This window comes from Oryctolagus cuniculus, chromosome 2 (genome assembly GCF_051225735.1).
Source record: "Oryctolagus cuniculus isolate XC-2025 breed Fujian yellow rabbit chromosome 2, ASM5122573v1, whole genome shotgun sequence".
NCBI classification, from domain to species: Eukaryota; Metazoa; Chordata; class Mammalia; order Lagomorpha; family Leporidae; genus Oryctolagus; species Oryctolagus cuniculus.
In genome coordinates, this window is record NC_142868.1 from 164,982,127 (window position 1) to 165,007,820 (window position 25,694).

General features: G+C 57.5%; 1 long non-coding RNA gene across 1 annotated transcript; it reads right to left on the reverse strand.

Annotated features, from left to right (window-relative positions):
- Nucleotides 1-883: 883 nt before the first annotated feature.
- LOC138848712 (uncharacterized) lies at nt 884-9,162 on the reverse strand. Its single transcript, XR_011386807.2, has 3 exons — nt 8,988-9,162; nt 7,867-7,970; nt 884-1,385 (listed from the first exon to the last, which is right to left on the reverse strand). It is a non-coding gene; the product is annotated as an uncharacterized LOC138848712 (long non-coding RNA).
- Between the last annotated feature and the right edge of the window lie 16,532 nt (nt 9,163-25,694).

The window sequence follows — 25,694 nt, forward strand, 5'->3', positions numbered from 1 at the left end:
ATTTACCTATTTGAGAGGTAGAGTTACAGAGAGAGAGGAAAGAGAGGTCTTCCACCCACTGGTTCACTCCCCACATGGCCGCAACGACCGGAGCTGTGCCGATCCAAAGCCTGGAGTCAGGAGATTCTTCCGGATCTCCCACGTAGGTGCAGGGCCCAAGGACTTGGGCCATCTTCCATGGCTTTTCCAGGCCATAGTAAAAGCTGGATCAGAAGAGGAGCAGCTGGGACTAGAACCGGCGCCCATATGGGATGCCGGCGCCACAGGAAGAGGATTAACCTACTGCGCCACAGCGCCAGCCCCAGGATTAAGTTTAATAATAAAGTTGAAGTATAATTTCAGCATGAAATCGTAACGATTGAATCTTTGCCTGTTCGTTCATAAAAGCCAGTGTGTTTACCACGCCTTCAGCCCACGCCCACTCAGATCAGCCACACTCCAGGAGCACAAAAGTTGCCACTCTCAGCCAGTGGTCATCATAGCTCTAACATTAGCTCTAATGTTTGAAAGGGAAAATTAAAATTAAGCTCTGCTGGGGCCGGTGCTGTAGTGCAGAGGGTTAAACTGCTGTCTGCAATGCTGGCATACCATGTGGGCACAAGTCCCAACTGCTCCACTTCCAATCCAGCTCCCCTCTAATGCACCTGGGAAAGCGGCGGGAGATGGCCTAAGTGCTTGGGCCCCTGCACCCACATGGGAGACCTGGGAGAAGCTCCTGGCTGCTGGCTTTGGCCTGGTCCAGCCCTGACCATTGCAGACATGTAGGGAGTGAACCAGCAGATGGAAGATCTCTGTCTTTCCCTCTCTCCCTCTGTCTCTCTGTAACCCTACCTTTCAAACAAATAAAGTAAATATTTTCAAAAAATAAAATTAACCTCTGTAATTCAAGTTTTCATTACCATTTATTTTATAAATTATTTAAAATAGTTATTTTCTCTCATTTTTTGCTGTAGAAAACTATAGAAAACCCAGGGAGCTTTACTTAGCTCCATCACAAAACACTACTGCCATCTGGTGGCAGTTCTCTGAATTGCAAGCAAATTCCCCAAGAGTTGATAATCAGGTTCTAGGAATGTTTTTCAAAGCCATGTTCTGCTGACCCTATCTGGTCCAGGGGAGCTGGTTAAAAATGCACATTGCCTGGCCCCACTGAATAAGAAGCCCCAGGACAGATCTCAAACACCCACATTTAAAATAAAGCACCCAGGGGTGACCTTTAGCATAGTGAGTAAACTGGCCTCCTTCAGTGCCCGCATCCCATTTAGGCGCAGGTTCAAGTCCCAACTGCTCCACTTCTGATCCAGCTCCCTGCTAATGTGCCTGGAAAAGCAGAGGAGGATGGCGATGGAACAATGACATCAGGTTCAGCCAGTATAGCCCATTGCCTGAAAGAGAGACAAAATCGGAATTTATCCCTTGCCCCTGAGGATCTCAAGTGAGTCTCACACCCATTTGTCTTCACCCCACCCCTGAATTCTTCCCCAGGTTCAGAAGCCTTGGGGCCAAACTTGAAAGACCTGTATGAAGGAATTCACCTCCACCTGCTGTAACCTACCCCAGCCCACCTAAGATATTAAAAAAAAGCACAGAGCTGGGGTCTGGGCTCTCCGCCATGTGTTGGGTCTATATACATGTGGGCAGCTGGTTGACCTCTGCGAGTTTGTTTTCTCTGAATAAATTCAGTCTGGCTGCAAGTTCGTATTCTGTCTCCTCTCTGTTCTGCATCTCTTTTTCTTACAGATGGTCCAAGTGCTTGGCCCCCTGCACCCTCATGGGAGACCCAGAAGAAGCTCCTGGCTCCTGGCTTCGGATCAGCCTAGCTCTGGTCATTGCAGCTATTTGGGGAGTGAGCCAGTGGATGGAAGACCTCTCTCTCTCTCTCTCTCTCTCTCTCTCTCTCCAACTCAGCCTTTCAAATAAATAAATCTTTTAAGACAATAAAAATAAAATCAAAATAAAGCACCCGAGTTTTTGTCACATGCACTAAAACTGGAGAATGGTTGCTCTAACGGAGGTGCAGAAAATTCAGTGGCAGCAAACTCGGGGAGGCGCCCGCTTTCCCAATCTGCTCTGAGATGCAGGCGATCTCAGTCTACCAGGCTCCGGGCAGCTGTTTCTAAACCCCTCACTCCCAGTGCACACACAGAAAGCCGAAAAGAATCCACAACCCACTCCAATCACCACACCACACCTCCCTCCCTGATGCAGCCCCCACCCCCTTCCCTCAACCTCGCTCCCTCCCCGCAGGGTCCAGCCAGGTGAGTCCCCTTCCCAGTGAGCAGTGAGCCCTGCCACTTCCCTTCCCACGGCAGACCAGCACTCCCTGCCCCCAGCCCCGGGGAGAATTTGTCCCTGGGAATGCAGCCCAGGTAGCACCTGCTCCAGAAGCCCCACCCCTACGGGGGGGGGGGGGGACCCTGTAGGCTGAGCAGCGCTCCCTTCCCCCCAGGGTGCCCGCTCTGGGGATTGCACGTCTGACCCCCACACAGCTGTAAGCTTGAAGGGCAGAGCTGTGTCCCTGGTCTGTCACTCTGCAGCCTGGCAGGACGTGGCCACAAAGCAGGCATCGGTACCTGTTTGCTGGTGAATAACCGTTCCTGACTTTTTTTTTTACAAGGCAGTAGTGGAAGCTACCAAGAAGAGGGTACCCAGGGGGGTCTGCATTTCGCAGGCTTCATTCGAAGGCCCTGGGGACTTGGTTGCCGGCGCTAAGGCACCAGGACGGGCTGGTCAAGCGCCTGAGGCAGGGTGGGCCGCAGTGGGCACAGGGAGAGGGCAGGAACACAGCAAGCCCAGAACGTCCTCGCCGCCTCCCAGGAAGGGAGCCATTTCCCCAGAGGACAGAGGCCTGTCGCATCTCGCCCCGCTAATCTGACGGGAGCCAGCCAGGGAAGGCGTGCTGAGGCTGGGAGCCACAGGCTGCTGCGGCCTCCGGGGACAGGGGCACGAGGGGAGGGTAATTGACTTGTCTCCCAGATTTATTTATTAATTCCTAGCTGTGCCATTTGATGTGGTTTCCAGGAGGCACGCCGCCGTGGAGATGTGCCCCCTCCCTGCCCGGGCCCCCTGTGCTGCCGTGGCCCTGGGGGAGGGCTGAAGCTCAGAGCCAGCCCCCCAGGGAGCCGGTGCGGGCGGAGCCCAGGCGGGAGAATGAGGGCCAAGGGTGCGGACCCCGCACAGGCCTGCCGCGCTGCGCACAGCATGTCCGGCAGGGGGCGCTCGGCTGTGCTGGGGGCACCTCTCGGCTTCAGCTTCTGCAATTAGTACGAGCGAGTTTTATAAACGGGACAGCAGGGTAAAGCAAACGTGGGGCGTCCGTGACCCCGAGAAGCAACGCGGGCCGAAGCTTGCATCCTGCTGGAGCCGAGGCCACACCTGAATGTGAACAGTTACAGGGTGGAGAGGAGGGGCGCCCACCGCAGCGGGGATGCGGAGCCGGAACGAGCCCCTTTGATGCAGGGTTGGTGTGCGGCAGGATGAGTACGGAGCAGCGGGGAGTAGCAGCCGCAGCCCCCAGCCAGGCAACACTGGGGCGGTAGGGGCCGAGGGGCGGGGCCGAGGCGCGGGATTCGGACCTCCACCACGAGCCCCAGGCAGCAGGGTCCTGACCTTCAGCCAGCACCGGGTCAGTCCGGGAGAGCTTTCTGTGCCCGGCAAGCTTCGTGCTGTGTGGGTCCCCTCCCTGGACCTTCAAAGACCCCTCCCAAGCAGAGGGGAAGTGACAGCAGGGGCCTGGAGCACCTGCTCCTGCACACAAGCCGGCTGGGCAGCCCAGGCTCGCTGTGGGCTGGGGCCCCGGGCCCCTCAGGAGGCCGTCTCCCTGCAGGAGAGCCGCTGGCGCTGGCCAAGCCCCTCACCACTCCCTCTGTGTCACCTCTGCTCCCCGTGTCCCAAGATCTCGGAAAGGAAGGTCCTGGGGCCTTCGAAGCAACAGGGCAGAGCTGAGGAGCGGAGAGGCCTGCCCTTGTAGAGAGCAAGACCAGCCCACGGCCTGAGGCTCATGCCCAGCTCCTGCCTGTGGGCCCTGGCCTCTAGGAGGGCCCCTCCTGTCTTCCTCCGTGCCAGAGGGCCCCTCACTAAGGCAGGTGCATGTGGGGTGGACCCTGCAAGGGCGACCTGTGACTGCCGATGCTCTGTCGCCTCCCCAAACCCTCCTCCACAGAAATGAATTCTCCCCTGGCTTCTCCAACGGCTTCCCCCACCCCCACCCCGATTCTGCTCCCCACTTCTCTTCCCCCACCAAAGCCTCCCCAGTGTGCCCCAGAACCATCAGCAGAAACTCCAAAATCCCAGAAATCTGTCTCCCTCCTCGCCCGCCCACCCGCAGCCCCACGCACACCAGGCTCCGCCAGCCGCTTCCAGCCCTGGGGATCTGTGCTCCCCAGCCCACCAGGACCCAGACCAAAGAACCCTTTCTCTCTGCCTCTCTCAGCCTTGCCATTAAGGTGAGTGAGGGACCTGCTTTGGGCACAATTTTATTTTTTAACATATACTTATTTACTTGAAAGGCAGAGTTACAGAGAGAAAGAGATCTGGTACACTTCCCCAAATGGCCATAAGGGCTAGGGCTGGGCCAGACCAAAGCCAGGAACCTGGAACTACATCCGGGTCTCCCACGTGGGTGGCAGAAACCCCACTACATGGGCCATTTTCCACTGCTTTCACAGACGCATTAGCAGGGCACTAAATCGGAACTGGAGCAGCCGGGACTCAAACTGGTGCCCATATGGGATACAGGCATTGCAGGTGGCAGCTTAACCAGCTGTGCCACAGTGCTGGCCCCTGGGCACAGATTTTAGGGAAATACCAAAAAGCTCAGTAATCCAGACAAATCATATTGTAACCAGAGGTGGGCCTGTGGCAAGGACAGTTTCAGGGGCTATGCCGCCCGTCAGAGTTCTGTCTGCTCATCGGGCCTGAGCTGTGTCTCCATTCACATTCATTCACCCAACAACGCAGGCCCTACTATGCGCAGACCCGGGCCCAGCCTGGCCAGGCTGTGTGCATGCACACGCTGAGTGGTACACATGCAAGCCACACTGTGTGCACACCCAGGTGGAGTGGGATCCGCCCCTTCGTGAGTCCTGGCCGGAACTCGCATCAGGTTCCCACCCAGCCGGGCCTGGCCTCGCTGGGCTGCGGTCACACCCAAGGGCTCCCTTGGCTTTTACCTCTTCCCACTGGTGTGACAACCCCCCAGTCACAGGTGCTACCTGTCCAGAGGCCAGGCCACTGTGGGCAAGGACGGCACAAGGGGCCGCGGCCTGGCCTCTGTCTCCCAGGCCCATCCAGCCCAGCTGGCACGTAGGGGAGGGGCTGTCTCAGCGCTCTCAGCTCCGGGGCCTGCAAACACAGAAACAAGACCTGAAGAGCCCCCAAAATGGGAGCGGGACTCTGGCTCCGCCCCTCCGCCCCGCCCCCACCAGCTTGGGTGCTCTGTCCAGGGCGCCTTGGTTACTAACACCCCTGCCTCCCCACACCACGGGGGCCTGCTCCCTAACTCCCACTTCCATCAGGTCACTCCCCTGCCTTGGGGCTCCCCAGCCGCTCAGGCTGAGCAGGCGCCCGAAGCCCTGCCTCCCCCTTGCCCCTCCCAGCTCCTCGGGAGCAGGGCCGCAGCCATCCCATAAAGCTCTAGCCTTTTCCAAGGCAAAGCCTTGCTGAGCCTCCTCCTTCCCCTCCTCCTCTTGGAATGGGCTCCTGCCCTTAAGTCTTCCCCACCTCACAGGGCACACCTCCTCCGAGAAGCCTTCCCTGATGACCACAGCCCCAGGGACCACTCCATTGGGCCTCCTCTCTGTCCCAGATGCCTGTCCAACCATGATACGCCAGCCCCTGCTGGGGATTTTGCCCTCGCCTCCTGGACTCCCAGCTCCCTTAGGCCAGCACACACACACTGAGCAGGCACACAGGCTGCTCTGGGCCCTGGCCCCCGGCAGCACACAGCCTGGGTGACTCTCTCCCCGTGGTGCTGGTGCCACTGGCAGGGCTGCCCTTGCAAAGCTGCAGGCTCCCGGTCAGGCTGGGGCCTGCTCGGCTGGGCGGACCCACACACATTCTTTCAGAATTAAGCACGACCCGCTGGCTCCGGATGCCAGGACAAGCATCATCCGGTTTGCTCTTGGAAGCAGCTTGCTCCCTCCCTGGGCGGGGAGGCCCCCTTGGTTCCAAAGGAAAGCTCTCTGGTCTCTGGGGCAGTGACCTCAACAGTTGCAAAGGAGGGTGAAAGGTCACATCTGTGGCGCTTTGCAAACCTCACTCACCTCCTGCCCGGTGCTCATGTGGCACACGTCCGCTGTACTTGCAAACATGCACGGGCACACACACACACATGTGCATGCAAGCAATGGGGACAAACATACATGCACACACATGAACACATGCAAGGCATAGCCCGAGACATGCACACGTGTGCATGTGAACATACGTGCACACAGAGAACACACATGTGCACATACAAATGCAAGCATGCCAAGATCTGGTGAGCTGCGGAAAACCACCTCAGCTCAAGAGACAGAACACTTTCAGCAAAGACAAAATAACAGTGTTCCAATCACACTGCCCCCCTCCCGAGTACAGCAGGAGAGAGCTTGGGGGCCATCGCTGTGGCATAACAGGTAAAGTGCCGCTTGAGATGCCAGCGGTTTGTGTCCTGGCTACTCTACTTCTGATCCAGCTCCCTGCTAGTGCACCTGGGAAAGCAGCAGAGGATGGCTCAAGTCCTTGGGGCCCCTGTCACCCATGTGGGAGCCCTGGAGGAAGCTCCTGGCTCTTGCCTTCAACCTGGTCCTACCCTGGCTATTGTGGCTGTTTGGAGATTGAACCAACAGATGGAAGATTCTGTCTGTCTGTCTGTCTGTCTCTCTCTCTCTCTCTAACTCTGCCTTTCAAATAAATAAACGTCTGGAACAGGCTGCAGCTGCCTGTGCCTGCAGGGTGGATGGCAATGTGGGGGCTCCAAAGGATCCCCCAAATACACTCAACACTCGGCTCCCAGTGTCACCCCCATGACTCTCTTTGCTTCACAGACTCCTCTCTCTCTCTCTCTCTCTCTCTCTCCCTTCTTCCCTCCTACCAACCTTCCTTGTGCTGGGCCCTGAGTTGGAGGACATCAGGGTCCAGAACGGTCCTGTGCATAAGACAACAACATAGGCAATGGGTAAGTCTCCTCCGGAGGTAGATGAGTTCCGGAAGCCTCATGGGGCAGTGGGGAAGGCTTGGGTGGTTGAGCCAGCCTCGGCCACGGGCTCCCAGACTGTTCTGGAAGGTTACAGAGAGAAAGGGAGAGACAGAGATCTTCCATCCGCTGGTTCCCTCCCCAAATGGCTGCAACGGCCGGGGCTGGACCAGGCCGAAGCCAGGAACCAGGAGCTTGTTCCAGGTCTCCTGTGTGGATACAGGGGCCCAAGCACTTGCACCATCTTCTGCTGCTTTCCCAGGCACATTAGCAGGGAGCTGGATTGGGAAGTGGAGCAGCCAGGTCTCCACCCAGCACCCATATGGGATGCGGGCATCGCAGGTGGCGTCTTTACCAGTTATGCCACAGCGCCAACCCCGTGGTACCTTGTATAGGAAAAGAAACTGATTTTTTGAGATACCTTATTTCTATAATGGAATAGTGTCCGAATAAGTATATCAGTTGTATCTACTGTAGGAAATGGGCAAATTGCCACCTCTAAACATATGGAGAGCCCCCAGTGATGAAAGCACCCATGATACGAACAGCAGCGTCCAGCTTTGGTCCCTGGGCACTCCCCTGGAGGCCCTGCATCCGGCCTCCACCACCCCCGCTACCGGCTGAACCACGTCTCCCCCAGATGCCTGTGTTGAAGAGCTAGCCCCAGGCCCCCTAGTGTGTAGCTGTACCTGGAGATGGGGCCATCAGCGAGGTCGTTACATTTACAAGGGGTTGTCCGGGTGAGCCTCAACCCAGTATGTCCCATGTCTTCAGAAGGAGAGAAGAGCGGGACCTGCGGAGACAGCAGGGAGCTCGGGCACAGAGGGCCAACAGCAGGGCAGCCAGCTGCCCGCCATGGAGAGGCCTGAGAGGAATCTGAATGAGCTTTGACCTTGGACTCACAAACCCCAGCAGCGTGAGGAAATGCATTTGTGCTGTCGGGGGTGGCCGCCAGCTCCAATGCAAGCCTTTTTCTAGTTCTTGTATCAGTCCCACACTCCCATCCGAAGGAGGACCACGGCCACCCTCAAGAAAAAAGCGCTGGGGACAGGGACCCTCAATGGCCCCGACTGTGCAAGCGGTCGCCAGCTCTGACAGTGCCAGGCCACAGCCCCCTGACAGCTGCCCCAGGGCCCTCTAGGGGACACTTCACCATCGTCCACCCTACACCAAGCAAAGTTGCCACGAAGAAGGTGGGCCGAGAGGAGCAGCTTGGGCCACGCATGCCGAGTCTGGTGCGGTCTGGGGACGCGGAGCTGAGGGGACCCTCGGCAAGCCAGGGTGTTCCTAGGAGTCCCTAGGCCAGGGCTACAGGAGCATGGCGCTCCCCACCCCCTCCTTCCCAGGGATCTACAAGGCAAGCCCCTCGGCTCAGGCTGCCCTCACTGGTCCCTCAGAGCTGACACAAGTCCTGCCTTGTGCCCGTGTGGTAGAACTCACTCCAGGGGGCAGTGCTGTGGCGCAGTGGGTTAACGCCCTGGCCTGAAGTGCCAGCATTCCATATGGGCGCTGGTTCGAGACCCGGCTGCTCCACTTCCAATCCAGCTCTCTGCTGTGGCCTGGGAAAGCAGTAGAAGATGGCCCAACTCTTTGGGCCCCTGCACCCAGGTGGGAGACCCAGAAGAAACTCCTGACTCTTAGCTTCATATCGGCACAGCTCCGGCCATTGCAGCCAATTGGGGAGTGAACCATAGGATGGAAGACCTCTCTCTCTCTCTCTCTCTCTCTCTCTCTCTCTCTCCTCTCTCTTTCTAACTCTGACTTTCAAATAAATAAATAAATCTTTAAAAAAAAAAAAAAAAGAACTCACTCCAGAGGCCACCAGGGGAAGCAAGGGCAAGGGTTCTTGAGCCAGGGTCAGCACAGGGGCCGGGCCAGGCCTGCAGCAGAGCAGTGCCCCCGCTGTGCTGCTCTGATTCCATTCGGAGCCTGCAAACCCTGCTGTGCAGGCCAGGTTCGCCTGCCCGCCTGCCTGCCTGCCTGCGCCCCGCTGGCCGCAGCCGGTTCACTTTGAGCGCTGATTTATGGGAAACACAAGGTTGCCTGAAATCCCCTTGAATTCCTCCTCGGTGAGGCAATGGTTCTGGGAGGGAGGGCAGGACTCTGGCATCCCAAGCAGGATGGGGAGATGGAGGCGGGTGCATCAGAGCAGCCGGAGCTGTCTCGCGAGAGGGAGCACGCCCAGGGACCGGAGCCGCTCTCTCTGGTGGGGGCCTGCTGCCGCTGCTGCCCCGGGGGACCACACGGAGCCCTCACGTGCCATGGGATTCCATGCAGCGCCGAACATACACGGGCCAGGAGGCAGGGGTCTCGCCGTCCTGAAGAACAGAAACAAGCTATCTGCAGAAGAAGCCACATGAAAATGATTCTGTTGTCACAGAATTTCACAGCAGGCCACCTCCCCGGGAGATACTTGAAACAAACTGGCCCAGGTAGTAAAAGCAAAGAGGAGCAATGCCAAAGCCAGGACGGTGCTCCTCGCTTGGGAAGGGGGGGGCTGCCTTGGGGAGTGCTGCAAGGAGTACCCTGACTAGATGGGTCGTTTTACTTCTGACACTCACGCGTGGCTCCACGGGCTTCGTTAAGTTAGTTTGTGGGAGGATTTCTGCACATCTCCCTGCTTTCACTTGCTGTTTGGTTTTGTCTTTTCTGGTTTGGTTCAGTGCATCTGACTCATTCTCCATCAGGAGAATGAGACCTGAAGGGGTTGGAGGATGGAGAAAATGTTCCAACCTCACACCCCTGGATGCAAAGTCCCGGGACGGGGGTGGGGTGGGGGGCTTCCCATGGCTCGGTGACTCTAGGAAGGCAAAGGAAACACATGGGGTGGCGGGGGCCCTGTAGCCCCATTCCTACAGCACTGTGGGATGGGTCGGGGTGAGGCCCTTGGGGGAGACCTGTGGCTGCCCCACTCACATCTATGGGGGGTGAAAAGAGGCAACTGGAAAGCACCCACTGAGCTCAAGGCAGCAGTGAGGAAGCAGCCCCTGGGCTTCCCGGCTGGGGGCCAGAGCTCGGTCATCTCCCAGTGCAAGAACCACTCTCCCCGAGCACCCCCCTCTGACCCGTGTGCCCTGGACTCCCCTGCCCCCAGTAAACCAGGGGCTCCTGAGAGGCTGCGCTGGTTCAGTACCGAAGTCCAGGCCACAGCTGCAGCTGCACGCCCCGAAGTTGCCGGGGTGGCCCGGGGCATGGCTCTTCCTGGCTTCTGCTCCAGCTCCTCTCAGAAGTGGGATTCTGGGGCCCGCACTGTGGCACAGCAGGTTCAAGCCCTGGCTGCAGTGCCAACATCCCATATGAGTGCCAGTTCAAGTCCTGGCTGCTCCACTTCATTTGGGCTCCTTGCTGATATGCCTGGGAAAGCAGTAGAAGATGGCCCAAGTCCTTGGGCCCCTGCACCTGCATGGAAGACCCAGAGAAGCTTCCTGGCTCCTGGCTTCAGATCAGTGCAGTTCTGGCTGATGAGGCCATTTGGAGAGTGAACCAGCAGATTGAAGACCTCTCTTGCTTTCTATCTTTTTCTCTCTCCACCTCTCTCTGTAACTCTGTCTTTCAAATAAATAAAACAAATCTTAAAAAAAAAAAAAAAAGAAGTGGGAGTCTGGCCTGGGCCCTCCTCCTTTGCTGCCTCCTGCAGCATAGCCAGGCCCTGGATACAGGACCCAGCTGAAGTCTCGTTGTCCAGCACACCAGCCTGGCCTGGTCACAGCCTGGGGTCTTCCCATAAATCCCAAAGGTTTGTGTTTTACATTTTTATTTATTTACTTTCATTTTATTTGAAAGGCACATTTACAGAGATAAACAGAGAGAGATCTTCCATTCGCTGATTCACTCCCCAAAGGCCTGCAACAGCTAAAGCTGAAGTCAGGAGCCAGGAACTCCATCCTGATCTTCCACATGGGTGGCGGGGCTCCAAGTGCTGGGCCATCAGCTTGCTATTCCCCAGGCTACACATTAGCAGGAAGCCAGAATCAGAAGAGGAGCCAGGACTGAAACCAGGCACATGTCCAATAGGGGCTGTAGCCATGGTGCAACAATACCCCCTCTGGGTTTGCATTTTTTTTAATTTAAACATGGAAGACCCCTGTGGAGCAGTTCTGGGGAGGGATGCCAGCCCCTCCCCCTCCCTGCCCGCAAGCTGTGTCCTCCAGCCAAGCTGTGGATGCTGGTCTGAAAGACCAGCTCCATCCTCACAGCCTGAGTGGCCCTTGGCCTGTAGAGCCCTCACTCCCAGTAGTCACCAGGGCAGGAATGAAGCCACCACACGTGTTCCCTTGGCCCAGGCGCCTGGTCAGGTCTCCTGCTTGCCTTGTTCTCTGCACATGTGGCTGTCAGGGTTCTGGTCTTGTTCATTCATTCAATCAACATACAGGAAGCATCCACCATGCGCTTGTGCCTTGCTGAGCCCTGGGGGTTCAGTGGTGAAGCAACAGGCCCAGCCCTTTCTCTGCAAGATGTATCCAACCAAGTTATTGCGCTATGGGGACAGCATGCAGCAAGGTCACTGTCGGACAATTGGATTCAGGCTAGCCATCAACCAGCCAGACCCTTCTACAGATGAAGGGACGGGTGCCTTGGGTGGCATTGCTGCCCAAGGTCATGTGCTCATAGGGTGCAGAGCCAGGACTCCGAGCTGTTTCCATGCCACTTGATGACGCCAGAAGCCCGGGGACCTGGGGCCAGTGTGAGCCTGCACTCACTGCCACGCTGGCCTTGGGGAACCAAGCTGAGCCCAGGCAGGTTCCTTCTGAGGACAATGTGGGCCCTGCAGCCCCTTCCACCAGGAGGCTGCACATTGGGGAGGAGCTGAGGTCACGCGCACAATGCCAGTTTGCAGGCCAAAAGCTGCCCTCCCCTCCTGGGAGACTTCAGGATTGTCCCCAAACCTGATGACTTTCTAGGGCCCCTTCTGTCTGCCAGAGGGACCACGCGCCTCCTCTTGCACCAGCCAGGACCCCGGGAAGCCTTGCTTGACAGTCCCTGTCACACGCTAAGTCCCACTCCGACCCCAGAGAAGGGATGCTCACTGCTGTGGCGGCTGCCTCTGCCCCATGCTGCCCAGGGCCCAGGCCCAGAGGCCTCCATGGGCCCTGGACTCTGTGTCCTTCCCTGGAAACAGAGCAGGAGAAAGAGGTTGAGTCCTGGCTGCTCCACTTCCGATCCAGCTCTCTGCTATGGCCTGGGAAAGTAGCAGAGGATGGCCCAAGTCCCTGCCACCTACATGGGAGACCAGGATGAAGCTCCTGGCTCCTGGCTTTGGCCCAGCCCCAGCCATTTGGGGAGTGAACCAGCGGATAGAGGATCTCTGGGTCTCCCTCTTTCTCTCTGTAACTCCGCCTTTCAAATAAATAAATAAACATTTAAAGAGGGACAGAAGGGAAGCCGGGCTGGTTAAGCTCGGGGAGGTGAGAGCTGAGGCTGGTGGGGGCTGTGGGAAGTGTGTGGTGTCAACCCTTTTCTCTTTATGCTCCAGAGGGCGCTCTTTCCCAAGGTGCACCTGCACCCACGAGGGCCTGCCTCCCCATCCCCAGGTTCAAAGCTTCCCCCTATCCCCTGCTCACAGAGGCCACGGGCGAAGGAAGCGTGGCCGGGCCTCCAGTCCTTGCCAGGCCCAGGCTGCCCTGCAGACTTCCAAGACAGAGAGGATGGGCACTCCTGACTGCAGAGGGAAGGCCAGGGCCTGAGATGTGGGGGCAAGAAGGTCCCAGGTGCTGGGGGCAGGGGGGAGCAGCAAGGGAAGCCGGAGAATGGGAGGGTGTGCTGGGGGCCGGGACCAAGGGCACACATGCTCCTGGGGATTTGTAAGAGGCCATCAGGTGAGGAGGGCTAACCTTGACTTTGCAAATGCCACTTTGAATGCCTCGTAGGCAACCAGGGTACAGGATTAACTGAACCCCTCCTGCTCCTCACGCCCTCCTCCCTGCACACAGTCCAGCAGGAGGGTAGGTGGGGGGGAGGTCCCAAAGTCAAAATTGTTTGGGTCACAGAGAGAAAAGAGTTGGCCACGAATGTCGCCAGGACAAAGAAACTGTAGGACAGGCGGCTTCCTGTGACCTGTCCACCTCCGCCCCAGGTTATGGACATTGAGAAAAATCACCATCACAACATACAGGACAGGGCCGGGCCCAAGGCAGGAGGCAGAAGCTCCATCCAGGTCTCCCACATGGGTGGCAGGAAACCAATAACTTGGAGTACATGAGCAGCAAGCTGACTGCAAGCCCAGAGCAGCCGGGACTCGAACCAAGCACTCCAATATGGGATGTGAGTGTCCCAGGGGGTGACTTAACCTGCTGAGCCACATCGCCAGCCCTTGTTCAATTTTGGAATTACCCAGTGGTGGAGGGGAGGGGAGCTGGGGGTCCTGTTAGGGAGGAGAGTATGGAGAGAAAGAGGAGTGTTCAGAGGCCCCAGCAGCCCGCAACAGTGAGTGTTTCCCAAGCCGCCTCCAATCTTCCCCAGATCAGTAACCCTCGACTGGTCCTCAGACTGCGGCTTTTTCTTCCATCCATCAAGGTCCTCGATCCAGTCCCATCCACCTGCAACCCGACTTCCCTCACTGCCCCTCCTGCACCCTGGGCTCCAGCCAAACTGAATTCGGGCTCGTCCATGTGTTGCAATCTCCTGTTTCCCCTTCCATCAGTGCCCCTCTGAGAAGGGGCCACAGGCCCAACCCCTCCAACCAGGCTTCAGCCAAAGCCACTTCCTCCACGAAGGCTCAGTGTCCCCTCCCTTGAACTCCGGGAGAGCTCGCCAGGACCTGGCTGGCCAGCCTTCCTCTGTTCTCAGTGGCTGCTCTTTCGGGCGGTGGCCCCCTTGAGATTTGGGTCATGTTACTGTTTCGCGTTCTTCTGCCTCCCAGATGCTTACCAAGGGCCTGGGGAAGCAGAGGCATGGCGAACCCGTGCAGGCAGACGTGATGGGGTCCGGACTCATGGCCATGGGGGCGGTGGGATGTGGTGGTGGCCCTGCAAGGAGGAAGGTAGGTGGTGGCAGGGGTAGGACCTGGACGTGCCTCTTCCCCTGGCTTTCATCCTGCAGCCGAACAAGTCAGCTTTGGGAGAGAAATAACACCAAGGAGGTACAGCCAGCCACGCACCCGAGCTCTACTCAAGACCCTTTCTCCTCCCCTTTCTCGAGTGGAATGCGTTATGAGGACACACAAACATGGCCCCAGATAGAAACACTGAGAGCTCCTGTGCCAGGGCGTCCCCCGGGGCGGAACACAATGCAGTCATAATTTATTGCATTCCATGTTTTCACTTGCAACTTTATTTTTACAGACATTATTTCAGAGGCTGTAGCTTCAACACAGATGGGAAAGATTGTGGCTTTGTAATAAGAGATGGTTTATGACAGCCAGCTCACTGCTCTGTGTTTGTGTGTGAGTAAACGCACACCATCATGTCCCTAGGTGGGGCTGGCAGATGCCTTTATTATGTGTTTGGACTTTGATCCAACAACTCTGCCTTCATCTTTGCTGGGGACCAAGCCCTCCGGATGCTCTCTGGTGGGCAGGAGAAGGGGACGGGTCAGCCTTTGAAATGCGTTCCCTGCTCTGGCCATTCCTTGCAGCTTCAAAGGGCTTTGACCCAGAGACTTGGGCCTGACTCCAGAGGGCAGGGTTGAAAGGAAGGGGAACGCTGTGGGTCTGCATATGTGGCGAGGGGTCGTATGTGTGGCTCTGCTGTGTGATTTGCTGTTGTCTTTTTCTGAGAGCAGGGACACAGGGTAGCTAAAAAGTCCAGCTCAGGCCACCTCTGCTCACTCGTGAGCTGTTCTCACCCCTGGACAGGATGGTTTCACACCCATGAACACTCTCAAAACCATGACCCGGGGCCAGCATTGCGGCGCAGCAGGCTAAGCTGGCGACACCGACATCTATATCAGAGTGCTGCTTCAGGTCCCGGCTACTCCACTCCCCATCCTGCTTCCTGCTGATGCACCTGGGAAGGCAGCAAAGGGTGGCCCAAGTATTTGGACCCTTGTCACCCACGTGGGAGACCAGGATGGAGCTCCAGGCTCCTGACTTCAGACTGGCCCACACCTGGCTGTTGTAGCCAGTGGAGAGAAAACCAGTGGATGGAAGATCTCTTTGTCTCTCTCCCTCTCTCTGTGTTTGTCTTTCAAATAAATAGAAAAATAATTATGTAACTAGAAAAATAATCAAATAAATAAGGCTTTAAAAAATAAAACACAATCAGACTTTAGGTGTCAGGTCTGCTATGCCATGGTTTACTTAACCAAGCTCATTTATGGGAGGGTCTTCAAAAAGCTCATGGAAAATGAGTACAATGAAAAAAGTTATACACGAATTTCCTTTTTTTTTTTTTTTTGGTGTCAAAATAACCTTTTCATTTCCTTTCATTGTGCAGACCCCTTGTAGGCTGGGAAGAAAAAGCACAGAAAGTAGAGAATGGGAAAGAGCTAGGAGGGACGTGGGGGAAAGGAGAGGCGGAGGAGACAGAGAAGTCCGGGAGGAGGGACCGAGCTGGGGCTGAGCCCCACAGCAGAGCCGCCCCACACACACACACACACACACACACACACAGGGGCGGCCAGGCCCCCGCTGCGGCCCACACACAGCCTGTAGACGCCGGGCCAGGGCGGCAGCAGGCAGCCGGGAACATGCCACAGCAGCCCTGCTTTCTGTCTGCAGCCTCGAAGGGCGTGTGCATCGGAAGCACTGGGGACTTGGGGCTGAGAGGGAGCGAGCAGGAGGCGGCCCGGCCGCACCCACGAGGAGGTCAGCGTGGAGGGGCCGATGTGAAGCGCTGGTCTCCACCCCAGGCCAGCCAGCAGAGCTCCGAGGGCATGGCCTGCGGTGGCCTGGCAGGTTTTGACCCCCAGACCTTTCCATGTTGCACAGTTGCAACCCTGAGATTCTGGGGGAAGCCGTCCCTGGGGGACCCGAGGACGCGGGAACCTGTGCCCAGAAAGCCGCGGCCCTCGGGAGCCTGGGCGTGTCAGTCATCTCTCCTCTGCCGGTGAGCTGTCACGCTCACACCAGGGCTGCAGGGGCGGGATGGACGCTTTGCAACACCAGTGGGGGAGGACTCCGCCCCAGGCAGCCAGCAGCTCCGGGGAGCCAGTGCCCAGGCCCTGAGCCCTTGAGGAGTCTGGCCCCGGTGTCCAGCCCAAGTTCCAGGAGAAGGTACAGCCGGGGTGGAGGACGCCCTCTCATCTGGTGGCTCCCCCCTCTAGGAGTCCTGGGCCAGGGGAGCGTCTGTCAGTCACAGGGCTCCCCAGTCCCCGGCTCTGGAAACAACTTCGGGCCCTGGATCTCTGCCCTTGGACTTGCCAGTGCTGGGAGCCAACTATTCCCATTTTTGCTCAAGCCTGTGTGAAATGGTCTTCTGTCACTTGCAGCCCAAAATGTCCCAACTATTACATCAGTCTAAAAACTATGAGATACTGTGTGCTTCAAACCCCACAGTCAAGTTGGAGCCAGAGAATGGTCTTCCAAGGGCCAGAATCCCACAGTTTCCCGGGAGACAAACACAAGAGACCTCTGCCCAGGGCGGCTGGAAACAGCACTGCCCTTAGCGTAGGCAAGAGAGGCCGCTGCTCGGCCCTACACTTGGGAGGGTCAGCGGTACGCACCTGCACACGCACGCATGCGCACAGACACGCGCTTGAAAGGCCAGCAGCGTTCGGTTCCAGCGCAGCGCACGCTCTCGCCCTAGCCATCAGCCCTTGTGGTGGACACCGTGGAGGCCTTGATTCTGAAAGAGGCTGCATCTGCGGGCCATGGGAGCCTGTGGTGATGCGGCTGCCCACGTCTGCGATGGCCCCTACTCCGGGTGCAGGAGAGACATTCGGAGGACGCTCTGAGGTCAGGCGGAGACTGATGGGATTCTTCCTCTCCCACAGCAAGGCCGACAGCAGCAGCGCACCGTGGAGCAAGCCTTGGCTCCTTTCTATGTGTGGTTCCAGGGGTACTCACAGATTAGCACAGCATTTGCCACAGTTGCACATGGTAGCTGAGGAGTATTTCCCGGCATGAATAATTCATACTTCTCCTCCATCTGCATGCATGTACGTCAAGATGTGGCATGCATGAAGCGTGACACTGATTCTTTACACTGGCAGCCGGACAGACATGGAACAATGCTGCAACTCTCAGCTTTTTGTAGAAATATTTAAGAGTTCATGAAACTTTCAAGACAAATTAAAAACTCAATTTAAATATTTTACTTAAATTTTTGCCTTACGTACAATTTATTAGGTACATATTATATTTGTCTTTTAATTTTAATAATCATTTTGAAGGTTGTTAGAAAAATCACTTTAAAAAATGTATATGACTAATAATGTTAAGAGGCAGGAGTTTGGCATAGTATGCATCCCATATCAGACTGCCTGCGTCCACATCTCAGCTCCACTCAGATTCTGGCTTCCTGCTGATGTACACCCTGGGAGGCAGCAGGTGACAGACCAAGTGCTTGGGCCCCTGCAGCCACATGGGAGACCTGGAAGAAGTTCCTGGCTCCTGGCTTCAGCCTGGTCCAGCCCCAGCCATTTCAGTCATTTGGGGGAATGAACTAGCAAATGGAGGATCTCTCTCTCTCTCTCTCTCTCTCTCTCTCTCTCTAACTCTGCCTTTTAAGTAAGTGAATGTCTTGAAAGAGAAAGAAAGAAAGAAAAATATAGCTTGCTTTGTAAGTGAAATATTTAATGCGCAGTCCTAGGTGTCTGGGCCTCCACTTAGGTTCTTCTCCGGGCAGGGATATCATTGGAATTCATAGAGGAGGAATCTGACCAAGACAGAGGCCAGAGGACTGCAGTAACCAGAGAGATGTATGGGACTTGCGGGGCCAGAAGGAATGCATAGGCAACCTGAAAAGACCGGCGAGGGGCGTGGGGCCGGGCTGGGGGACTAGAAGCCCAGTGGCCCGGTCTGCAGAGCCAGCCCCGCCCCCCCCCCCAGCCACGTCTGACGGCCTGGGCCGGCCTAGGACCTGGTGAGGGGACACGGCAGGGGTGGACCCATGCCCAGAGCCATCCCGCAGCCCGGCTGCTGCTGGAGAACACCAGACCTGCAGCCAGGGCCTGGTGCCGGCAGCCGGGGGTCTGCACGTGGCCCCGGGGCGGGCCTGGCCGGGAGCGCAGCTGCCTCAGTGTTTTAGCTAAGCCACAGCCAATGTCCTGGGGTCTGGATCAAGACTTAGTGAGCCACAGAGAGCAGGGAACTGTGACTTTGGATGTCTACGTTTCGGGTTGGTCCTCGATTTCCCTAACTTGTGCATTTAGAAAGCTGTGTTGTCCCCCTCGGAGCCCATTCTGTGACACAGGGAACACTGGGCTCAGAGTGGGAGTGGGATCGCAGGCCTACCTGCCCCACCCCCCACCCCAGTGCAGAGACTTGGTTTTCTGCACTATAAGATGGGAGGAGCTGGGCCAGAGAACCTCAAAGTCCCCAGCACAGCCTGGGATCAGACTTCCTTCCCTAATCCTCTGCCTATGGCGCCAGCACACCGGGTTCTAGTCCCGGTGGGGGCGCCAGTTCTGTCCCGGTTGCTCCTCTTCCAGTCCAGCTCTCTGCTGTGGCCAGGGAGTGCAGTGGAGGATGGCCCAAGTGCTCGGGCCCTGCACCCGCATGGGAGACCAGGAGGAAGCACCTGGCTCCTGGCTTCGGATCAGCTCAGCACGCCGGCCGTAGCAGCCATTTGGGGGGTGAACCAACAGAAAAGGAAGACCTTTCTCTCTGTCTCTGTCTCTCTAACTCTGCCTGTCAAAAAAATAAAAATAAATAAATAAATAAATAAATAGAATTCCTTCCCCAGCCCCACCCATGCCTGGCTCCAGATCCAAGCCCACATCCGGCCCAGCGTGTACTCAGCTGGGGGCCAGAGAACACCAAGGAGCCCGCAGGCCAAGGCTTGGCCGAGCCTCCGCGCCCTCTCCTTTGTGCTGAAACCCCTCCCCCCCACAGCTGAGGGACACCTGGCTCTGGGCAGAAGGGGAGAAACAAGCGCTGGAGCCGGGGACGCACAGAGAATGAAGACACACCCGGGCCAGGCGGCACGCGGCACTCTCAGCCGACGATGGCGTAGGGAGAGCCCGGGGCCCCCGGATCCTCACACCAAGCCAACACTTGATTTGTCCACCAGAGGTGAAGACAGGACTGGCCTCCTCCCCAAATGCCCTGAAAGTGCTCAGGCTGTGGACCCAGGAACTGCTACGAAGGGCGCACCATCGGTACCGTGGGAAAGCCCATCACCAAGACAAGACCCCGCACACCAGGCCTGTGCGTCTGAAGCTGGAAGGTTCCAGGAAGTCCCGAGCCTCTGGTCCAGCACACAGGTGGCCGTCCACACCCTTGTAAGTCAGAAGTTTCTTCACTCCTGTGTGCAGGTCTGTGACAGAGCCCACGCGTGGATCTCACAGTGTCACGTGTGCCACGAGCAAGATGGCAGAACAGCTGCTGGCTACTGCCCAGCTTAGAGGCCAACGGCCTTGGCTTGAACTCCAAGTTTACCAGTTACTAGCCTTGTGACCTTGAGTTGACCCCTGTCAGAGGACAAAATTACAACATAAAGCCCTTAATTGGCTTTATATTGCATTCTGGAGTCAAGCTACACTTCATTCCATAAAACAGAATCAATGACCCAGGGAACCAAGCAGAGGAGGTTGGTTTTATATTCAGAAAACGGCTGAAGAAAACAGAACAAAAATGCAAAAGACAGATCTGTCATTGCAAAGTGCCCTTCCTTGCAAGGTGAGGACAGGGAGATGGAACAATAGGAAAATACTTGCTTGGTTAGTAACAGGTTTCTCCAAGTTACTTCTTTTCTACAAGGATTAAGGGAGAGGGAACTTAATGATCAAGCCAGCTGAAACCAGCCTGTGTGGGACATGTGGCTGTTAGCTGTGTACTCCCTACTTCGTGGAAGGTCAGATCTGCAGCCTAGCTTCCATCCAGTGGCTGTGGAGGTTGAGGGCTCTCACCAGGAAACCCAAGGACACCACAACTGGGATCCCAGATCTTCCTCCTGCCTGAGGCCCCACAGCTGCCCTTGTCAGCACACACACCCCAGCGCCACCAGGCCAGGAAAAACTGGGGGGGGGGGGGGGGGTTTGCTGAGAACCGAGCACTTTTACCTGAGAGAAATTAAATGCACTTAGCACCACAGCCGGCCTGTCAGGCCATGATGCTTAAGTCACATTGAACATTTCACTGTTTTCCTCACTGATCACACGGGCAGGGGATAGGCCAGGTTCGTTATAGACTAATACAGAAGGAAACCACTTCTGCTCCGCACAGAGGGATTACAGGGGAGTTACACGTTCAACCCTGGGAGTAGGCATTCAGCCTAGGGATTAAGATGCCCACCTAGGCCGGTGCCACGGCTCACTAGGCTAATCCTCCACCTTGCGGCGCCGGCACACTGGGTTCTAGTCCTGGTCAGGGCGCCGGATTCTGTCCCGGTTGCCCCTCTTCCAGGCCAGCTCTCTGCTGTGGCCCAGGAGTGCAGTGGAGGATGGCCCAGGTCCTCGGGCCCTGCACCCGCATGGGAGACCAGGAGAAGCACCTGGCTCCTGGCTTCAGATCAGCGTGGTGCACCGGAGGCAGCGCGCCAGCCACAGCAGCCATTGGAGGGTGAACCAACGGCAAAGGAAGACCTTTCTCTCTGTCTCTCTCTCTCACTGTCCACTCTGCCTGTCAAAAAAAAAAAAAAAAAAAAAAAAAAAAAAAAAGATGCCCTCCTGGGTTAGATCCCCACCACAGCTCCCAACTCCAGCTTCCTGCCAAGGCAGACCCCGGGAGACGATGCCGGCCAGGTAATTGGGTTCCTGCCACCCATGTGGGAGACCTGGATTGAGTTCTCCCAACTGCAATCTAGCCAGGCCCCAGGCTGGAATTTCTGGGGAGTGAATCAGCACACGGGACAGTCTCTAATAGATTTTTTTTTAGTTGCAATCCTGGATGCACCACTGCCCCACTTCTGACTAAGGACAATGACTCTGGCCTCCAGGCCCCGAGCTGCCTCCTGCAGGAGGTGTGGGACCCACTGGTGACAGCGCTGGACAAGGTCTCCCTGCAGCCCCGGTGCTCACCGGGCTCTCCTGGGCTCACACACACCGGGCTGCCCCCGGCTTGCTCTGTGTGTTTTCGAGGGGAAGGACAAGGTTTTCATTCTTTCCAGGTCTTTTCACGCAGGGCACTTGCCTCTCCCTAGCTCTCCAGGGAGGTGGGAATGTCGGGTAGAACTGAGACCTGGGAAGAAGGGTGGGGATGAGCACATGCAGAGGGCAATGCTGCCACCTGCTGGTCCCACGAGGAGAAGCAAGCAGGGTGGACCGCGAGCCCCTCAGCGCCTTCGCCAGATTCTTGGGCCTGTGCAATTCCCTTTCTCTTCCCAGAGCTACGCCTCACCTGCTCCCTTAGCCACCTGGTGTGCAGGCTGCAGCAAGATCAGGACCCATTGCACGGACAAGGAAACTAATGCCCAAGAAAGGGCGGGATGCAGCCTGAGGTCACACGATGGGGGTCACTTAAAGGCAGCCTGCCTGCCAGCCAAGAGAGCTCACAAGAGGGCCCCCTCGCCCTACACCCACACACCAGGAAGAGGGCTGAGGGAGGAGGGGCCGTGCATCGCCCTGCTGGGACACAGGCGCCAGGCAGCGACCTGCGGTTGGCGCACAGCCTGACACGTATGAGCGCATGTCCGAAGGTTCACAGAAGCATGGGGCGAAAAGCTCAGTCTATTGCGGTGCAGAAAACTGTGAAAGCGTGCACGGGGGTGTCGTACCACGCATTTCCAGGAGCGCCCCGAAGACCCCGTGCACACACCGAGTGCCTCCTCGGGAGTCCCAAACGCTGTAAGCCGCAGCAAGGGCAGCCAGCTGCCAGGGGTTCCCTCGGACACCTGCTCTGATGGCCGGGATCCGCCCACCCAGGCCCTCCCGGGGCCCTGCTCACAGTTCCCAGCCTATGCCCCAGGTCCCCAGGCCCTGGACTTTTGCATCACGGCGGGCGGGACTCCCCAAGTCACAGGTGCCTCCCCCAACTGCCCGCGGTCCCCACCCTCGCCTCCTGCTCCGCACCTTGGCCCGGAGGACGCGGGCGTCCTGGTTGCAGCTCCCGCTTGTCCTGGGGGCCCCAGGCCTCTCTCCTCCTGCTTGTCCCGCCACGACTGTCTCCCATCTGTGAGAGACGCCAGGTAGTTCTGAGCCAGGCCTGAGAGCCCGGTCCTCAGGTGGCCAGGGGGCCGTGGGCTCCACCCACCACGCACATCACCTTTGGCAACACCCGTGAGGGGGCGTGAGCGCCTCGAGGGAGGCGATGAGAGGCTTTGCAGGCGCAGGAGAGCTCCCCCGGGGGGAGTCAGGACTAACAAGCTGAGGTTTGCGTGCGTCCAGACGTCCCAGTGCGAGAGGCGAGAGGGACGCTCTTAGCACACGTTCCCCATGAGTCGTCTCAGTGTCCAGGCTGCCTTTCTGTGGGGAACACCCGGTGGCCGGGTTGTCCATTCAGTAACAGAAAAAGGGCACCTACTTTGAACTCTGAACTTTGAACCTGTGTTTTGCCTATGGAATTTTCAAGTGACATTTTTTACCTAAGTCTAATAAAATATTTTATTGATTCTGACAGTGGGATTGTGAGGCCGCGTCTGTCCCCTAAGCGGCCTTCGTCCCAACGCCCCCCGAGAAGCTCCTTAGAAGTCTCCACGTGGAGCTGGTGCAGGCGAGGAGACTTGAAGCCTTGCTGCGGTCGCGGTGGGATGAGACTCTTCCATTACTGAGCCCCCATATACAGAACAGGTGCTACAGGGCCAGCTCCCAAGGCCTGAGCCCTCTTGGAGTCATTTTCCCAAACAGCAGGTGCAGGCAAGTCCGCAAGGGACTGTTCTGGGGAGGACATCGGTGGCCAGCAGGCAAGCAGCGGCCAGACGCCCGGGGCCATCTCTCTTCTGCTGGGGCACCCTGGGCCCTGCTCTCCTCTGCCTCCCAGTTCTTCCAGCCTAGACCGGCACTTGGCCAAAACATTCTGTAGGGCCGTAAAAGTGCTTCTTGTTTCCTAAGCCGCCTCCCGCCCACACCTGCCAGGAAGGAGCACGCTCCACTTTTCCAGGTGTGTTTTGCATTAGGCCCCAGGTGGCCTGTAGGCTGCAGAGGAAATACCTCTATGTGGAGGGTTCTGTGGCTGGCGGGTCCTGGGCTCCGGGGCTGGGAGCCCTCGAAGGCAGAGCCACAGCGCCACTGTGTGGTAGACTTCTGACTTGCAGCCAGGCACCGCGACTCGAGACTGGCCCAAGAAACCTCAACTGGTTCATGGTGTAGTGCCAGGACAACCCTACCTATCAGGCTGAGGTCCTGGCCGCGTCGCTGACCCCCCGGCCCTCAGAGAACGCCTGGGTTTATGAGGGGGGCAGGCTTTGTTTCTCTCATTGCCTCTGTGTTGCAGAATCCGGGCAATTGCACACTTTTATTGAGCTTCCGTGTCCTGCCTGTAAAATGGGATTAATGAAGGGGAATAGATGAGGTAAGACAGGTCACAGAGCAGCGGCTGGCCCCGGGCAGGTGCTCAGCCCACGGTTTCCTCCCCCTCCTGCCGCAGGCTGGGTGCCCGGGAGAACTAGGCCCGCTCAGGGCCACAGGACAGATTTGGGAGACACCACGAGCAGCTGCTTCGTCAGCCACCAGCTGCCTCCCCGAGCCCCTCCAGCCTAGGGTACCAAACACACAGAGCGGCCAGGAACCCTGAGGCCTTGGTGCTGAAACCGGGCGTGTTCCAGGTGAACCCCTCTCCTGGCAGTCTGGCTCCAGGACTTGGTAAATACACTACGGGTTGGGGGACAGGAGGCCCACGAAGGTCGCCCACGAATCTGCACTCTCACAAGCCTGCAGGTGCCTGGAGCTCCAATGCTTGCAGGCCATGGTCTCTCTTTGCCATCGGTGCCAGCCTTACTCTCCCAGCCACAGTAAGCCACTGGAGGCAGGGCGTGGCACGCCCTCAGTGGTGAGACTTTGGAACAACTCTGAAGAACTTCGAGAACACCGGGCACCTCAACCTGCAAAGCACACCAGCGGGCTCTGACCTCCCCCCCTTCAGGGTAGTTCCCGCCTGTTCTTTCTCTATTATCTGTGCGTGCACTCATCAAATAGTTGTTGTGTCCGTACTGGCTTCACACAGGAGGAAGTTATAGCCTAGAGACGAGACAACCAAAACAAACCCTGAGAACTCTCGATACAATGGGACGAGCAGGGGGAGGCTTGGGTTCAAAGGCATCTCTGAGGAGGTGACATGAGCCGGCTGCGCAGCCAGCCACGCAAGATCCGCAGCAGGGAGTTCCGGAAGGGACTGCAACAGAAGCGGGCAGTGGCGTGGTGTGTGCTGAACCCGGCGGCTGAGACACCAGCTATACCGCATCCATCCCTGGCGCGCACGGCTTCAGTCCTGGCCTCTGGCTTCTGATTCCACCCTGCTGCTGACACAGACCCTGGGAGGTCGTTGGGTTCCTGCCACCCATGGGGGGAGTCCTGAATTAGGTTCCTGGCTCCCAGCTTGCAAGTATATGGGAAATGAACTAGCAGATGGGAGCGTTCTCTCTCTCCAACTTAATGAGTTAATTAGTTAATTTTTAAAAACAGTTCAGAAGCCAGGAACAGAAAGACAAGAGCAGCCAGGGTGAGCAAGCCAGGACAGGGTGGCAGAAGCTGAGGCTGGCCAGGCGGGCAGCACAGCTCAGGACCGCTGGAGCCTTTTGCTTTCACTCTGCAGGCGGGAGGAAGCCGCCGATGGCCTGGAGCGAGGAAACAGCGGAGTCCGATCTGTGTTACTCAGGCTCATCTGGGCTTCTGCATGGGGCAGAGGCAAGAAGCGGAAGTAGGGAGCCGGTTAGGAGGCCACTGCAGGGATGCCAGCAGGACAGGAGCAGACCTGCGGCCAGGGGAAACCGCAGGGCCCAGCACCCTCAGCAGAGGGAGACTCGGGACCTGCAGGGGACTTGGAGGGGCCGTGGAAGGGGCTATGAGTGCTGTCTGCTCCGCGTCTGAGCTGGAACCCAGGGCCAGGGGCTGGAAGGACCATTCTGTGGATGAAGAGAGAAGGTTTGAGAAGGGTAAAAGGCAGAAGCTGCACTGTGCGTGGAAGCGGGCCACCCACGAGGTGTCCACGTGGAGAGGACAGTGTGCGAGGGACAGGCTGGGCCTTGCAGGGCCAAAGTTCCGGGAAGGACACACTGGTTGTGTCCCCAGGCCGGTGTGACCGATTGGAAGGTGGTGGCAAGTTTTAGTTTACCAGAAAGAATGCTGCCTCTTCCCTCTGGAAGGAAGTCTTTAAAAGACATTTGGAAAAAGTGGTCACCAGAATAAAATGCTGCACTGCATCGTGACAACGGCATCTGTCCCCACCCCTGTCTGTCCCAGGACGCAAGCCCAGGTCTAAGTGCTGAGGCAAAAGGCGATCTAACCACGGCAAGTGCGGGGGAGCCCCGTGCTTAGCACCAGTGACTTGGGCACCTTCAGAGCACGCTCTCTGGTCCTCACCAAGGCCAGAGAGACGGCTGCTGGG